Source organism: Loxodonta africana, chromosome 17 (assembly GCF_030014295.1).
Source record: "Loxodonta africana isolate mLoxAfr1 chromosome 17, mLoxAfr1.hap2, whole genome shotgun sequence".
Lineage (NCBI taxonomy): Eukaryota > Metazoa > Chordata > Mammalia > Proboscidea > Elephantidae > Loxodonta > Loxodonta africana.
The window spans coordinates 24,249,521-24,254,405 of NC_087358.1; the positions used below are offsets into that span (position 1 = coordinate 24,249,521).

Consider the following 4,885-nt stretch of genomic DNA (forward strand, 5'->3'; position numbering starts at 1 on the left):
GAAAAATATTTCCTCTTTACTAGACAAATCACTAATCAGTGATTCCCAAACAGATTCTGGTTTGACAGATTACTCAGGATTTACTTACATCACGTTGGGCCCCCATGAGCCCATGAAAACAAAACAACAAAAAAAATCTCTCATTTTTTTTTTTCATTAGCTTGATCATGTGTTAAGGCAATGTAAGTGGGTTTCAAATAACCCTTATAAACTACGAGCTGAAAATTGACCATAAAATTATAGTGACTTCTATTGCCATTGTTGTTAGGTGTTGTCAAGTTGGTTCCGACTCATAACAACCTTGTGTACAACACAGCTAAACACAGCCATCCCCACAATCATTGTTTTGCTTAAATCCATTGTCACAGCCACTGTATCAGTCCATCTCCTTAAGGGTCTTCCTTTTTTTCACTGATCCTCTACCAAGTATGATGTCTTTCTCCAGGGACTCATCCCTCCTGACAACATGCCCAAAGTATGTGAGACAAGGTCTTGCCATCCTTGCTTCTAAGGAGCATTCTGGTTGGACTTCTTCCAAGACAGATTTGTTTGTTCTTTTGGCAGTCCCTTGTATATTCAGTATTCTTTGTTAACACAATTCAAAGGTGTCAGTTCTGAATTTGGGGGAACACAGCCGCTTCCGGTCTTCTTCCCAGGCCAAGGCTTGCCTGACAACAGCCCCCACCCAGACCACTCTGCCCTCTGCTCCTCCTGCCCGGCAGTCTTGGAGGTCACTTCAGCCTCACCCTCCTGCTACACCCATGCGGCACCATGGAGAAGAGCCGCAGAGTGCTGGCTCTCAACGTATAGTGGCATGACAGCCCAAAGTGGACTCCCTGTCCAGATTAGCCTGAGGCCTGCTCACCCCTTTCTAATGAATAAAAATCAAGTGTCAGAGCTTCAGCCTCAGATAACTATATGATTCCTACTAGCACACAGCCACCATGCACTCAAACCAGACCTCTGGGACAGATACCTCAGCTTGGTCTTAAAACTACTCCAACACTTATCCAGGAAAAGCCTGCCAAGACCAGCAAAAAGCCCCCCTACTTAAATTAACTGAAACTGTTGTGAATGAGTATCTGAATTGTGGCAATGCAAATGTGGCTGTCAACGGTGTAATAGAAATGAAGGCCCCTAAACACCTTCTTCCTGAGATGTTAAGCAAAGTAATCATCCTGTCAGTAGGTAGAAGCCATGAAGATAAAGAAAAAGCAAGTTCTTTCATCAGTTTACTCAAATAGGAAGACAAAGCCACAAACGACAACTTCATGCAGGCTTTCCTGAATGTATTGGACCAGTGTCCCGAACTGGAGGTTGACATCCCTTTGGAGAAATTTTATTTAGCACTGTTTGCAGCTCATGACATCACTTCAGAGCTGCTGAGCATTTCAGAACTAGCTCAACCCCTGGAAAGGGGCACCCATTTTACTCTCTTCTTTTGCCTTCAGCAATTGGCTAAATTACAAGATTGAGAATGTTTAACAGAACTTTTTCAGCAAAGCAAGGTCAATATGCAGAAAAAGCTTCCAGAAGTTGATCAGAATAAGGACCACATGTTGGAGATTTTGGAAGGAAAGAGATTGAGTTTCTTATTCTCACTCCTCAAACTAGGAAAGGAACTGTTAAAGCAAATAAAGTTGGATCCATCCCCTGAAACCATATACAAATGGGTTAAAGATAACACCTCTCCCAAACTTCATGTAAGTAAAGGATTTGTGAACTTCTTAACGACTAGCTTCTCACGGTGTATTTACAGTGAAGTCAGCTCACCCACTGGTGAACCAGATTCTTCTTCTGCTCCTTCCAAACAACAATTAGAGCAGGAGAAACAATTGCTTCTTTCTTTCAAGCCAGTAATGCAGAAATTCTTTCATGATTATGTCGATCTTCAAGTCAGTCCTCTGTATACTCTTCAGGTGTGCTGCTACAACAGCAGCTTCCCAAAAGGCATGTTATTCCACTTCTTTGTTCACTTTTATGACAAGGAAATTATGGAAGAAAAAGCTTTCTTGGCTTGGAAAGAAGGTATAAACCAAGAGTTTCCAGGGAAAGGCAAGGCTTTCTTCCAGGTGAACCAGTGGCTAACCTGGCTAAAAACTGCTGAAGAGGGAGAGTCAGAGGAAGAAGCTGACTAAAGAATCAGCCAAAGCCTTAAGTTGTGCAAAACGTACTGTTGCTATGTAACTGCATTTGACCTAACCACAGCAAATATTCATCCTGCTGTAATGTTTCACAACATTTAAAGCAGACGCGCATCAGTAGGATTTCCTTCTGCATAAATTTTTTTGGTGGTGTAATGTCTTATCATAGTCCATCATCAAATATTTTAGGAGTATATTTAACATTTAGATAGTATATTAGCAGCATGCAATGGTTACACAAGTTCTCAAGCAGAGGCAGCCTATTGCAAGGATATTTTTTGCTGCCAGTTATCACAGGTCGTTTCAAGTTAGAAAACTGAATAGCAAAAATACTGTAGAAATGTACTTCGCTCAGTAATACCTGAGTTGCTGCAATATTTGATTATCCATTTGGTTGTTTCAGAAAAATTCTTAACTGTAACTGATGGTTGTTGCCAGCATATTGCCTGTATTTCTACCTCTAGTAATGGGCTATATGTGCTGGATTTTAATATTCTTGAGCCTGGGCAAGTGTGCGAGTCTTTTTAAAAGAAACGTGGTTTACTTGCACAAACCTAATCAGTTTTAAGAGATTGTTAATGCCCTTGAAGTGGTTTTTATGGATGTGAAACAAATGATGAGGATTTTAATTGGTCCCTCTTATTATAATATTGAAATTAAGTCTACCTAATTTATCAAGTCATGTTCATGCCCTGATATTATATACTTGTATCTATCATTAAAATTTTTGATACATAAAGAAAAAAAAAAGGCCAATTCTTCAATTCTTCAGTCTTTCTTATTCGTTGTCCTGCCTTCCCATTCTTATAAGGCAATTGAAAACACCATGGCTTCGGTCAGGTGCACCTTAGTCTTCAAGGAGACAGTGACTTATAAAAGAAGAGTTATAAGTTGTTATTTCTCCTATATCATGATTAAAATAGATATTTTTATAAGCATAACATAGTCGGTCAAGCTACTAGGCAATATTCTCCTTCCTGCTTTTCACTGTGAAACAAATAGGTATTCATTTAGTTGTTCAGCAGTTTCCATTTTAAAACTGGAAGATTCATAAGCAGTTGAAAAACCCTAATACTAGATGAACTACTACCTTGCTCTAAGTATGATCCATGGAGCAGCAATCTCTGCATCAACTTGGAACTTGTCAGAAATGCAAAATCTTAAGCACCAATCTTAATCTTCCAAAGCAGAGTACACATTTTTACAAAATTCCCAGGCAATCCATGTGTACACTATAGTTTGACAAGCACTCTTCTACTAGACAAGTGAGAATTGAAGATTACTACTAACTTTTTTTTTGTAATTGATGAGATTCAAGCCAAGATTAATCTGTTTTGGAAGAAGTACAGCACGGATGCTCATTAGAAGCAAGGATGGCAAGACTTCATCTCACATGCTGTCTTAGGCTGAGTTCTCAAGAGATGCAAAAAAAAAAAATAATAAAGCATATAAATATATATAAAGAGAGATTATATCAAGGAAATGGTTCACGCAGTTGTAGAGGCTGGAACGTCCCAAGTCTGTGGGTCGCGATAGAGGATTCCTCTGATTTACATAGCCGCTTATAGCGTCAGGGGATGGCGAGCCCAAGAAGGGCAGGTCAGAGAGCAGGGCTCTTTCTCACAGACTGCAAAGATCTGTGAATTGTGAGACCGACAGATAAGACCCCAGGTATGTTGCTAGATCAATTCCCAAGAACTAGCGGTCAGATGAACAGGAGTCAGCTGCAGGAACCAGAGAGAAGAAAACCTTGTCAGAATGCCTATTTATATTCAATGCAGGCCACACGCTCAGGGAAACTCCGTTTCAACTGATTGTCTACTCTCAGTAAGTCCCATCATGGAGGTGATCACTTTACACCAAATCTCAAAATGGAAGTGATAACAATATCATAAGACTGCCATGAGACTCATGGTCTAGCCAAACTGACACACAATCTTTTTTTTTTTTTTTTTTGTTCCTTTTTTTTTTTTTTAATTTTTATTAAGCTTCAAGTGAACATTTACCATTCCAATCAGTCTGTCACATGTAGGTTTACATACATCTTACTCCCTTCTCCCACTTGCTCTCCCCCTATTGAGTCAGCCCTTACAGTCTCTCGTTTCGTGCCAATTTTACCTTCTTCCCTCTCTCTCTATCTTCCCATCCCCCCTCCAGTCAAGAGTTGCCAACACACTCTCCCGTGTCCACCTGATTTAATTAGCTCACTCTTCATCAGTATCTCTGTCCCCCCCACTGACCAGTCCTTTTCATGCCTGATGATTTGTCTTCGGGGATGGTTCCTGTCCTGTGCCATCAGAAGTTCTGGGGAGCATTGTCTCTGGGATTCCTCTAGTCCCAATCATACCATTAGGTGTGGTCTTTTAATGAGAATTTGGGGTCTGCATCCCATTGGTCTCCCGCTCCCTCAGGAGTTGTCTGTTGTGTTCCCTAACAGGGCAGACATCGATTGTGGCCGGGCACCAACTTGTTCTTCTGGTCTCAGGATATTGTAGGTCTCTGGTTCAAGTGGCCCTTTCTGTCTCTTGGGTTCTTAGTTGTCGTGTGACCTTGGTGTTCTTGCTTTGCCTTTGCTCCCGGTGGGTTGAGACCAATTAATGTATTTTAGATGGCTGCTTGTTGGCATTTAGGACCCCAGGTGCCACAATTCAAAGTGGGATGCAGAGTGTTTTCATAATAGAATTGTTTTGCCCATTGATTTAGAAGTCCTCTCAAACCAAATTCCCCAGACCCCAGCCCCT

The 4,885-nt window shown here is 40.9% G+C and overlaps 1 pseudogene; it reads left to right on the plus strand.

The window, feature by feature from the left end:
* The first annotated feature begins 847 nt into the window (after positions 1-847).
* On the plus strand, positions 848-2,311 carry LOC100660562 (eukaryotic translation initiation factor 4 gamma 2-like; annotated as a pseudogene).
* The last annotated feature ends 2,574 nt before the right edge of the window (positions 2,312-4,885 follow it).